At 39.9% G+C, this 13629-nt stretch overlaps 1 long non-coding RNA gene across 1 annotated transcript in view; it reads left to right on the plus strand.

The window, feature by feature from the left end:
• LOC122218577 overlaps nucleotides 1-13225 on the plus strand; it is a 61272-nt gene extending 48047 nt beyond the window's left edge. Inside the window, exon 3 of the long non-coding RNA XR_006202012.1 lies at nucleotides 12908-13225. This is a non-coding gene — a long non-coding RNA (uncharacterized LOC122218577). The remainder of the gene's footprint in view (nucleotides 1-12907) is intronic.
• Nucleotides 13226-13629: the final 404 nt, after the last annotated feature.

Genomic DNA, 13629 nt, shown 5'->3' on the forward strand with positions numbered 1-13629 from the left:
GAGGACAAACCCTGTGACTGGGACTTTTACAAGGGAGCATCAGAAAGGTTAAATAGTGACAATTCTGTGGGGATGGGTTTTTTTGCAGTGCTTCAAATCCATTCTGCCCCATCCTGTGTCTCTTAGACTGCTGTTTTTTCACAGCTATCATAGTTGTGAGAATGCTAGTTTCCAAGGCTACTGAAGAGCTGGAAAGAGGAGTACAGGAACGAGGTTAAAGCACAGTAAACTCACCTTTCTTACCATGATTTAGCTGTTTTTACTTAATAAACACTCCTCATATTGTGATAAGCCTTTAGTTAATACCCAGGGTTCTGAAAAGTTGCTTTTAAAAATAGTTTGTCAGTTTTCTCATTGCTCTTATGGAGAAATGGAGTTTTGGAGGTCCTTACTCTGCAGTGGAAGTGTTTCTCCCCTACTTATGATTTAAAAAAATTTTTAAAAATGTTTATTTATTTTTGACAGAGAGAGAGACAGAACATGAGCTGGGGAAGGGCAGAGAGAGAAGGAGACACAGAATCCAAAGCAGGTTCTGGGCTCTGAGCTGTCAGCACAGAGCCCGACACGGGGCTCGAACTCACAGACTGCGAGATCATGACCTGAGCCAAAGTCGGACACTCAGCCGAATGAGCCACCCAGGGGCCCCTCCCCTACTTATGATTTTAAGGCTTAGCTTAGACATTATCTTTTCCAAGAAGTCTATCCTGAACTTCTAGGATGGACTAAATACCCTGATTTTGAGCCCTCATTGCATCCAGGGCATATCTTTCTATAGTACTTGTCATATTATGGTGAAATCATGTTTCTCTGTTACTGTTTTTCTTTCATTAGTCTGTAGGTTCTTCAAGAACAGGAACAGTGTCTCATTATTCTTTGTGGCCCCTACTCCTTTTGCAGTGTCTGACTCATTTAGCTTGTTTATTCAGCTATGTTCTCTTTCTTTAGGTGTATGCCAACTTCCCTCATTCTAAGACCATTCAAAGCAAATAAAAATATAATAGTAAAGGTTAAAATGAATATTTGGGTGGACTCAGAGATAGGGAGATTACACTTAGGGCTAAGATTCATACTTCATATGATCTCATAATAATTATTAGGTTTAGAATGAAAGTTGGCCTTGAGATGCCTAGGTACAGACCTCTGGAAAACTCTCTGGTTTCAAATATGGAGTTATGATTATAAAACAGAAAGGCCGAAAAAAGTATTATAACGTGTATCTCCAAATACGTTATCATTTTTTAATGGTCACTATAGGAATTGGACTTATTGCCAATAATATTTCCCCAACACAGATGTCTCTTTGATACCAGCTCTTTCCAATGTAGTTCTATTACCAAAAGTACCCTGCATCATCAGCCTTAGTTCAGGTTGAATTTGCCTCATTCCCTCTGCTCAGTCCCTCCCTTCAAAGGATGAAGATTTACTTATATCAAAGTGATAGGACTGAAATACATACTGCCTGAGGACCACATTCTTGGTCAAAGGGGGGTCATGGGAGACAGACCTGTAAGCTGCTCCTGGGGGCTTTTTCTTTAGCTGGCGTGTCAAGCTCTATTTGGAGTGGCATGGCCAGAGTGGCTAAGTACCAGCCTCTTAATTTGTGGTACTGAATGGAATGCAAAGAAATTAAGACAAAGTTAAACAAATAGGAAAAGGTGTTTGCAAAGAGATTTAGTTTCTTGCTCTCACACCAAACCACATGCTTATCTACACAGGAAGGGTACAGTGGTATTTTAACAGGTATGAAGCCCTTTGAGATGTTGATGAAATAGTCTATAATTAGGTTCTCATTATTTTTTTGCAGTCTTGGCATTAAGCTCAGTAATTCAGAGCCTCAGGCCTTTTCTTCATGGGAAAAAAATGGAAAAAAATGGAAAAAAATATAAATTAACTCTTTCCCCCTCCAGAGGAAAATTCAAAGGCTGGTGACTCAGGGTCAAAAGCTTTTATTTTAATAAAGATGACCCCTTGGCCACCTGCTGTTCCACAAGTCTTGAAAGAAACAGTTGCAATTTTTAGGACAAATTCATGAGATGAACCTACTGTCCCTTTGAATTTCCTTTTTAAAAAGTGAATAGTTTATAAACATAGTGTTATCAAGTTGCTTAATTTCCATTTCTTTTGAAATAAAGTTTTCTTTAAAAAATGATAACATTTGGAGCAGAATTCTCCCCATGAACTTTGAAACTATAGTGAAACTGCTTTTAGGTGAAGGATTAAGGAAATGCTTTTTATTAATAACACGAACTGACAGGAATTGGGGAGTTTTAAAATTCTTTCTCATTGTTAATGGTAAGTGAGTCTAGGTGAAGCAGGTCAGAGCCAGCTAAATTTAGAGCCAAGTCTCCAATTTCTGTAAAACAGGATTAAAAATTGGAATAGTTTTATGTCTAGAATATCCTGAATATTTTTCTCTCTTTTTATAGCAAAGACTTGGTATGTTTGATTGACTGGTAACTTTTTTTTTTTATCTTGGTATACCTCAAAGCATAAAACAAAGAAATTTTAAGCAGTAAACAATCTATTTTGAGTTTATTAAGATCCAGAAATAAGACTAAAAATCAGGAAGAAAAGAAGCAAGAAATATTATGAGAAAGGAGAACATGCAGCTAATCACAATATTCCAATTTTCTCTCCCATGAAAGATGATTACATGGTGACATTTATCAAGTTCAGAGTTTACATGGTACTTGTAACAAATCCCAATTATGCTTGCTCCATACCTAGTAGTAATCCATAGGTATTGGCAAATGACAAACTTGAGTGACCTAAATAGTTTAACTAGCTCACAAATCCATGGAATTTCATTTCTCGTGTAAGGTTGTGAAAAGAGATTGCTACTTCTACAACTCAAAAAGAAGCGTGGTGGCTGTTTTAGATTTGGCCAGGGCTGTGTCCTTCTTAGAATTTATAAGTGCCTGGGCACAGGGAGTGATGGTGCGAGTCCATATGCATGAAGGGCAAAAGCACATCCGTATGTAGAATTTTGATGAGGGAAGGAAGAAATGAAAAATACTAGCTTAATTCAATAACATGCCTCAGATCAGAGAGGAAGGAGATTTGGGGTACAATGTCCTTGTTGTAAATTACATTCCAGCTCAGTGTCATGCACTCGTGGCTGAGTATACTGAAGAAAGGGATAAAATGAATCAGAAGGCACCTACGTGGCTCAGTTGGTTAAGTATCTGATTCTTGATTTTAGCTCACATCATGATGTCACAATGGCAAGATCCAGCCCTGTGTCAAGCTCTGTGCCAGGACGTGGAGCCTACTTAAGATTCTCTCTCTCCCTCGCCTCACTCCCTCCCTCTCTAAAAAATTTTTATATATATATATATGTATAAAAAGAAGGGCAGGCTCATCAAATTCTCACTAAGAAGTGGGAGCACCAGAAGCCGAGCACCAAGACCCATGGAACTGAGTGTAATATGAAGGTGGTGAGAGCCTGTCTTCCCTTCATTATGGAGATGACATCTGACAGCACTCCCAGCTAAGACTGATGTCTTGGGATAGTAATGTATGCTATGTTAAAAGAAAAAAAATGGGACTAATTTCCAAACAGAGGCAATGTCGGGCTGACGATAAGAAGGTGGAAGCAAGAACCAAAAGGCAAGAACAGAAATTGCACATCAACATCTTCCATGTTTGACCTGAGCCACTGTAGTTCTCTTACAGAGATGTCCTGGACTGTGGTGACTGCTTTGTGAGACTCTGAGGCCTTGCAGATTATTAGAGAGGGAAGGAGCAAGAATAACCATGGCATAAGCCACCTTGTATTGGAAAGGACTAAAATGCTAAGCACTCAGGAAATACCTCTGAGGAGCCCCAGGAGTTTATAAGGATACAATATTCAATAAAGGGAACTGGTGGTCTTACAATCATGGGTGGATGCAGAGTCAGAAGAACACAGTGTAAAACTCTGAATGCAATCCTCATTTTATCACCAGTAGGATTGAAGCCAAGGAAGAACTTTCTAGAACTTAAGGAAAATTGTCCCTCAATCCCTACAAACATTAATTTTAAGGAGAAATAGAAACTTGAAAAAAAAACCCTTATGTGTATAGTTAAAGATCACTTTCACTTATGTTTTGATGCATTTTTCACTAGGGCTGGTTTTAGTGGCCTTATTATTATCCTCACTGCATATATGAAGGAAATGGGCCTCAGTTTCCTCAAGTTGCTAAGGTGCCAAAATTTATGAATGGGAGAATTTACATTAGCCCGCAGAGCTAGCAAGTTGTTCTCTGAGAAGTGATGTCCCAGTAAACCCTTTAGAGTCCTAAATGCAAAAATCTCATTTGCAAGAGGGCAGGTACTCTGTTTGAGGCTTTAGGTTAGGGATGAACTTAAACACTGCAACAAGAAAGGGATATTTACAAAATCAAATTCCAGATTTATTAAGCTGTATCCCAAGGTCTTTAAAAAGAATAACCAAAAGCACCCACTTTCCTTTTCTGTACATTGGAGCAGAACCAGTGGGAGCAGCAGGTGTGTGGGGGGCCCCCTGGCAGGCCCCTAGAGCACAATCGGGGTGGGACAGGCATTGCTTGGAAGAGCCTGAATCAAAAATTGTCTCTTAGAAACAGAATCCTTATTCCAGGTACTTGTCCTCTGGGGAGGACACCAGAATGACCTAGAGATTGAGGAATTTCAAAGAATTATCAGGTCAAGTTTTTGTTTGTTTCTGCTTTTTGATGGTGGCTGGCTCAGGTGAAGCTTTGCAGAACCACATAAGTTGCCCATCTCCTCAGGAGTCTTGCAAAGCCCCATCTATCCCGACCCCTTTCTATCCTTGGATGACATCTAGTTATCTAGCTTCTCTCTGCTGATGTCTGTCATAGGTCTCTGATTGGCTAGTGTTGTGAATTCAGCTGGATGATCCAGAATGACTTCACTCACATATCTGGTGGGAGGCAAGCTGTCAGCTGAGGTATCTCCCATCTTCCTCCATATTGTGGAAATTAATAATGGGAAACCACATTAAAGTGGAGTTGGGAAGCTGGAAGGGGAGCCATACAACTTGTCAATTGCAGGAAGAATTGTCAATTACAGGCCTGGACAGGGAAAAGGTACACATTGCATCTCCTACAAGAAATGGACTACCCTTGCAACTCAGCCAATGAAAAACCATCATCTTAAATTCTTGCTTTTTTCCAATGGGCTTTTGTTCAAACAGCCTCACCCAATTTCCTCCTTCTCCATAAAATACTGTTCCTCTCCTTTGCTGGATTTCCCATAGCTTGCTTCTTTTGTGTTGCAATTCTCCGCTATTCCTGCATGAACCGATTTTTGCTGGTAAAATAACTGACAGTTTTATTTTTAAGGTTAACAGTATGGACTCTCACCCTTCAGCAGCCTAGTTCAGGTTCCTCCCGATGTCTTCAACTGCAGCAAGAGAAGGAAAGTCCTGACAAGCAAGCACTTAAACCTTTGTTTGCTTACTGTGTTCTCACTGAAGTTGACAAATCCTCCTTTTAACTCAAACACCATCAAAATCCCACAATATGGGCTGAGGCAATTAATTTTTAGAACTCTTACCCATGAAATTTTCAAACAGACATTGGTTAGAGAAAATAGTGCAATGAAACTCTGTGTAGGATCCAGCTTCAATAACTAATTATACAACGTGTGTCTTAATTCTACATAGTCATTAAAAATTTTTTTTTAACGTTTATTTATTTTTGAGACAGAGAGAGACAGAGCATGAACAGGGGAGGGGAGAGAGAGAGGGAGACACAGAATCTGAAACAGGCTCCAGGCTCTGAGCGGTCAGCACAGAGCCCGACGCGGGGATCGAACTCACGGACAGTGAGATCATGACCTGAGCCGAAGTCGGACGCTCAACCGACCGAGCCACCCAGGCACCCCTACATAGTCATTTTAAATTGTATGCCATGGCATAGACTGCTGCTTCTCCCCCAGATCTACTCACCTCTGCTTCTATCATAATAAAAGCCTGGATTTATAGTTCAAAATAGAGATTAAATTTTCCTTTCTAAGTTATAGCTTGATGTGACCACGATTCATTTCTAGTCAATGCGATATGAGCAAAACTTGTAGATATGTCCTAGATGGTATCACTGGGCATAACTTCCAGGAGTGCCCTGTAATGCAAGGTATCTCCTACCCTCTTCCTCTCCAGGTGTCTGTTTTGCAGACAAGGAAAGGAAGCCGTCTTGTACCAGAGATGCAGGCCACCTTAAAGATGGGAGAGCAGCAAAATAGTAAGCATTCTGACCTCTGAGGACTTGGCAGAATTGAACTGCTCTATCAGGTTGGATTGTTACATAAGAGAGAAATACACATCTATCTAGTTCATTATATTTGGCTCCCCAGCTTAAACCACAGTTTACTTGGGTCTCCTCTAGCAGCATAAAAACCAACATCTTAACTAATAGTCTTGATGAAATCCCTATGTTTAGAGAGCAAAAATTGCATCCGTATATATTACTGTTACTTCTGTGATTTGATGATGGCCCTTGCATTTTAGCTTGACAATTACATTACAATTTCTCCTGTTCTTATTTAATAAATATTTCCTGAGTGATTATTATATGCCAGGCACTATTCTAGATGTAAGGACTACATCAGTAAACAAAAAGAGACAAAATTGCTGCTATCAAGCTTATATTCTGTTACTGACTGAATGTTTAATTTTTTTAATGTTTATTTTTGAGAGAGAGAGAGAGAGAGAGACAGAGTGCAAACAGGGGAGGGGCAGAGAGAGAGGGAGACATAGAATCTGAAGCAGGTTCCAGGATCTAAGCTGTCAGCACAGAGCCTGACATGGTGCTCAAACCCCCAAACTGTGAGATCATGACCTGAGCTGAAGTCGGACGCTTAACTGACTGAGCCACCCAGGCACCCCATAGTGATTGAGTGTTTATATCACTCTATCCCCATTCCTTGTTTTTAAAAGTTTATTTATTTATTTTGAGAGAGAGCAAGCAGGGGAGGGGCAGAGAGAGAGGGAAAGAGAGAGAATTGCAAGCAGGCTCCCCACTGCCAACTAGGAGCCTGAAGCAGGGCTCGAACTCATGAATCCTGAGATCATGACCTGAGTTGAAATTGAATTGAATGTTTAATAGACTGAGCTACTCAGGCATCCCTTCCTACTCCCATTCCTATATTGAAGCCCCAAACCCCAGTGTAATAGTATTTAATGCTGGGGCCAGTGGGATGTAATTGGGTTTAGATGAAATCATGAGGGTGGGGTTCACATGATGGGGTTACTACCCTGTAAGAAGAAGAAAGAAGAGAGATCTCTTCACTTACACTCATAAAGGAAAGGCAATATGAGCCACAGCAAGAGGACAGCTGCCGATGAACCAGGAAATAGACCCTCACCAGGAACTGAATCTGCCAGCACCTTGATCTCGGACTTCCAGCCTCCAGAACTGTGAGAAATAAATATCTGCTATTTAAGCCACCTGTCTAAGGTATTATGTTATAGTAGCAGCCCAAGCTGACTAAAATACATTCTAATAGGTTTCTACTTCCTGTTTTAACACTTTATTACCAGGTCATTGATTTATTGAGCCAACAAATATGTATTGAGTACCTAACATGTGTCAGGCTCTGCTCTAGGGCACACAGCAGGTGAAGGAGGCAAAATCCTTCTGCTCACGGGGCTTACATTCCAAAAGCGGAAACAGTTGGACAAGCAAAATCAATAAGTCTTCCTAAAATACCTTGTATTACAAATAGTTGATAAATGCTAGGGAGGAAAGTAAAGCAGGAAAGGGGGATGGGACACGGGGGGAATGGAATGTTCCATTTTAGCTGGGGTCATCAGAGACCACCTCACTGAGAAGGGCATGTTTGAATAAAGACATGAAGGAGCACTGGAGCGAGCCAGGCAGATGCCTGAGGGAGAAGCAGTCCAGGCTGCAGGAATTGCAAGTACAAAAGCCCAGAGGGGCTAACGTGTTCTGGAAGCTTTGATGAGGCTCTTGTGGCTGGAGCTGAGTGAGCCAGGAGGAACTAGTTAGTAGGTGATAAGATGTTTTAGGGCTTTCTAAGGTCCGGATGGCCGGAAAGCTCAGCCACAAAAAACAGGCATCTTTGTCTCGTGCTCGCAGTGTTTCTTTTTCTATATTATTCCTTCTGCAGTTATTATCCCCAGAAACCACGCATCTGCACGGGCCTGTGGGCAAATGCTGTTGTCTCAGAAGAGAGGCATGATTGGTACTACAGGAGCAAAATCAGATTTGGTGATCTGATGGGTGAACGTGAAGCCAGACAGGTGGGCAGGAGTGAAGAGGTGAAGTATGGGAAGGAAGCAGGAAGTGAGGGCGTCACAAGGGGAATGGCTTTCGAATGTCGGTGGTGAGCTGGGTGAGGGACTGGCAGCTTCTTACTGGGCCGGCTCTTCGTGATGAGTGGGATGTCTTGCTCAGAGGCGTGCTTTGTTTTGTAGCAATGTTCAGGTTAGACCTTGCAAAAAGAAGAGAAAACATGCTGACTAGGAATAGTTTGCATATTTTGAGCGTGCAGCTGAGAGCAGCTGAGAGCATAGAAAGAATATGACTAAAGCGAGTGAAAGGCTGGGCCAAAGCCCCTCTGGTGCCCTGGTTTTAAGAGATACCAGCCGATTATAATAGCATTATAATGAGAAAGAACATCCGCCAGAGACGTGAGGAGTGATGAGAGGTAGGTCCACGTGTGGTCTTATTAGTCTTCCACCACAGGAGGTCTGGAAGAGTTTAAAAGGCCTTTCTCAGGGCGCCTGGGTGGCTTAGATGGTTGGAAGTCTGACTTCGTCTCCCGTCATGATCTCAGGGCATGGGTTGGAGCCCTCGTTGGTCTCTCTGATGTCAGTACAGAGCCCTCTTTGGATCCTCTCTGCCCCTCCCCCATGCTCTCACGCTCGCTCTCTCTCAAAAAAAAATAAAAGTTAAAATAAATAAATATAACTTAAAAATAAATAAAAGGGATTTCTCACAATCAGAGAAAGGAGAAGAATTTGAGATTGTATTAAAAGGCTGCTTTGGTGCCGCGTTCTGGGGAGTGCCCTGAGTATAGATGACCTTCCACTACTCCCCTGCTGACCTTGATTGGAGCCCGTGTAGGAAATAAATACAGCCGTGGCCCATCCATGTTCTATTTCCTGGCCCTCTTTGGCAATGGTGCTTGGAGGGAACCCTGAGCTATAAAAGGTGCACCTGCCCCCTGACCCGGCAGCGTGGATTCCCCACCCTGCCCTAACAGATTGCACTAGTCTGGTTGGAGCAGCAGAACAGGAGGGCGACTATGCAGCGTAAAGACTAATTTGGGTTAAACAAATGGGTGATGGAAAATGAAAAGTATCGCCATATCTTCTATTAACTCTGTTCTATACCTCCTGTCTCTCTGAACTGCTGTTTGACTAGAAGATGGAGACTCCCAACAGAATGGAGTAGAATATGTGGCTGATTTGTCATATCCTCTGTGAGCATTCCAGCGGAGGGTGGTGGTTTCTGTACTCCATATTTGCCATCTACACTAAATTAAATATTTCCGATAAAGCTACTTTTTTAATAACAGAACATACTTGAAATTTGAGACCAGTGGGATTCTGTCCAAAGAAAAACTGGAGATATGAATATCAAAAAAATATATACAGTATGTAACTTAGAGAAAGGTTTAATTGTTTTATTTGGGGTGCCTGGGTGGCTCAGTTGGTTAAGTGTCTGACTTCGGCTCAGGTCATGATCTCACAGTTTGTGAGTTCGAGCCCCGCATTGGGCTCTGTGCTGATAGCGTGGAGCCTGGAGCCTGCTTCAGATTCTGTGTCTCCCTCTCTCTTTGCCCCTGCCAGTCTCACGCTCTGTCTCTCTCTCTCTCTCTCTCTCAAATGAAAATAAAAAAATAATTAATTGTTTTACTTACAAATTTCAACCAGTACCCTTCACTTTAAATTCAATTAAATTATGATTCGATTTGTGTCAAATCTGAGCAAATTAAATAATATATTTATAGAAAATCATCAGGGTCAGAACCCTCTCAAATAAGGTGGTAAATATGCAATCTCATAAGCAGAGATATTCTTTGTATCTGCTAGAATTTTTTATGGAATTATACATGTGAAAAATGTGAAATTTAGGTAAGTGGAATTAAAGAGTAGAAACCCATTTGTGTTGCCATTCTCATACCATAACTATAGGAGACTTTAATACTTCCCTTACAGAATGGACAGATAATCTCAGCAGAAAATCAACCAGGAAACAATGGCTCTGAATGACATACTGGACCATATGGACTTAACAGATATTTTCAGAACATGTTATCCTAAAGCAACAAAATACACATTCATCTCAAGTGCACCTGGAACGTTCTCCAGAATAGATCACATATTGGGTCACAAATCAGCCCTCAACAGGTATAAAAAGACTGAGACCATACCATGCATATTTTCAGATGAAAATTGAAATCAATAGTACGAAATTTGAAATCAAGTATAAGAAAAAATTTGGAAAGCCCTCAATATGTGGAGGTTAAAGACATCCTACTAAGGAATAAATGGGTTAACCAGGAAATTGAAGAAGAAATTTTCAAATACATGGAAACAAATGAAAATGAAAACATGTAGCAAAGGCAGTCTTAAGAAGAAAATAAATTGCAAATTAAGCCTATCTCAAGAAGCAAGAAAGGTCCCAAATAAAGAACCTAACCTTACACCTAAAGGAACTAGAAACACAGCAGCAAAGAAAGCCCAAAGCCAGCTGAAGAAGGGAAATAATAAAGATTAGAGCAGAAATAAACAATATAGAATCTAAAAACAAAACAAAACAAAACACACACACACAAAAACAAAACAAAAAACCAGTAGAACAGATCAATGAAACTAAGACCTGGTTTTTTGAAAGAATAAACAAAATTGATAACCCCCTAGCCAGACTTCTGAAAAAGAGGACCCAAATAGATAAAATCAAAGATGAAAGAGGAAAGATCACAGCTACTCTCTTTCAGTATTATGTCTGCAACTATCCTGCTGTGGGCATTTGTAGATTGATCACTCTCACAGCTGTGTAGCTTTCCTGGTGTGAATATACTATAGTTTAATTATGCATTACATGCATTATCTACCTTTCATAAATACTTAGGTTGTTTTCATTGGTGTGAACACAAAAACCCAACTGTGTTGGGTGTTTAAGTAGAAATGGATTTGCTGGGTCATATGATAGACATGGGTTTAGCTTGACAGATATTGCCAAAGTTTTGTACAGGGTATTTGTACAAACTTACTTTACCAATGGCAGGACAATTCAGTTGTTCTCCATATTTTACCAGCTTTTGATATTGTCTGTCTTCTTAAAATTTAGCCATTGTGTTGAGTGTATAGTAATTCTGTCTTGTAGTTTTAATTTATATTTTCCTGAAAACTAATAGAATCTTGTCCCATTTCAAAAAGAAGTGTATATAATAACAACTTAGGTTTTGTAAGTATGAGGCAAGAAAGTTGCCCTGAGTCAGACACACTGAAGCTATTACATGGAGGTGGCACACTTTTGGTTTCATGGTGAACCTGAATACAAAGATAAAATGATTGGTTGTGGGAGGTCATATTTTTCTCTGTTCCAGTAGATGTTAAAGCTGATCACTTGAAGGTAAGTATAGAAGAGATTCCAACAGTGTTTGGCATCCAAATCCATTTCAATGCCTAGTTCAGTGGTGTCTTTAAAACGTAAGCCTGCTGCTTGGTTTTTCTTAAACTCTCAATTTATTTTAGTATCATCTCGATTTTCTTAAGGTCATGATCCACATACACAGATATTAATTATGGATGGTACTTTTTTTTTAGTAGTTCAGTAGAGTCTGAATTAATAAAAAAGTGATTCACCTTAAAGAAAATTTATAATATTAAAATCTGTTACATGAATATATGGCAGAAATAATGGAAATAGGACATGAGCATTCTTATAATATTTAAAGAGAAATGGAACCTTAATCAGGGATATTAATCTTGCAAATGGAGGACCCTTGGTGTTGTACCTCTTTCTGTGGTCTGAAGTTCCTTGATGTATATTCGATTAGGGACAAAAACGGTATGTTGGTAATGGTGGTTATGATTCATAAAACCTTGAAGACTACATTAAATGCTGTCCATATGTTACATCAGATATATTGCTGCCTTCTGAGGAAAAGTCTAGTTTTACTACAATTTGCTTCCCAGCGAGAGCTCTGGTAGCCTTTGATCCAAGTGAAAGTTTGGTTAAGTCCTTGCCTCCATTTTTACAAAGTGTTAGCCTTAACTCCTTCCCATCTGATGTTTACATAATATAAAAACCTGTCATTCGTTGAAGATTTACTGTGTGTTAAACATGTTATATTTCTTGTTTCGTGTAATCCTGCAACAACCCCATGAAGGAAGTATTGTTATTATCCCATTTCACAGGTATAGAAACGAAGGCACATAGAAGTTGAATAACTTACCCAAGGTGACTTAGCTAGTCAGTTTTGAAGCTGACCTTTGAATTCAGATTTGGCTGTGACAAATACTAGCTTTGTGCCCTCCGTAAGTTGTTTTAACTCTCTAGGTCTGTTTCTTCTTCTGAAGAAATGAGAAAATACCAACAATATTGGGTAATAATGAAGATTAAGGAAGATGATAACTCTAAAGGGTTCAGTATGTACATGCGAGCATGACTTGAGCAAGCACTCCACGTGACAGCTAGTGTTGTTGTCTGTAAGTGTTATTACCGTCAGTAATCATTATCGGCCAGGTGGATTTCTAGGTGCTCACGACAGTTCTGCAAGGCAGTCATCATTATCCACTGTTGAAAGAGACTGAGTAATGTGTCCATTGTTTTATCAATTAAGTGTGAAATTCAAGAAGTTTTCCCTTCTTATGTACAATCCTGTAACCCTGTCTCTTCATTTCATAGGTATTATCTCCGGTTAGCTACTCAGAATCTTTGTATTCTAGGTTAGATCAGAGCCCACTTTGAGCTCTCTGCTTCCCAGCTCCAAACAGAAGCCCTCCCGAAGGAAGACGAAATTGTGGAGAATGGTGAACGGAGCATGCCTTCTGCCTCCCTCCCAGGAGATCTGCATTGTAACCTTATCACGCTGTGCCACCAGGCTGTTTATACATCTAGCATTAGCTTATTTAGCCTTTTGGGAATTGCTTTCCTGGAATTATTGTGCAGCTTTACCTTTAACTTCCATGGAAAGTCACTTCAAAGACCTTTTGAAATTTATCATTGCACTTGCCTCTGAGAACATTGCCCTCCATAGCACTTGGTGTCCCATTAATAAAGTCTCACTTGAGATGATTTTTCCGGGAAAAGCTTATGCTTGTGCTAAGGAACTAGTAAGTTTCATTCTTTCTAATACTAGGAATTCTGTAATTGCTTGTTTCACAATTTTTAGTAAGAAAGCTCAGAATCAAATTTCAACTTAACTACAATAATTATTTTGACATATTTAGGTTGAGATATTGTAATAGGCTGCTGGAACAGGAGGATGTTTGAAAACTGAAGACAATACAACTTAGTGAAATCTTTCTTGAGCATAACTTTTATTTTGGAGTCATTCTGGGTTTATGGAAAAGTTTCAAAGATTGTATGACCTGCACAGAAAAAAACTTGTGTGATAGTTAACACTGTGGTACTGAACATTATTATTATTATTATTTAAACATTTTTT

Source organism: Panthera leo, chromosome B1 (genome assembly GCF_018350215.1).
Source record: "Panthera leo isolate Ple1 chromosome B1, P.leo_Ple1_pat1.1, whole genome shotgun sequence".
In the NCBI taxonomy this organism is placed as follows: Eukaryota; Metazoa; Chordata; class Mammalia; order Carnivora; family Felidae; genus Panthera; species Panthera leo.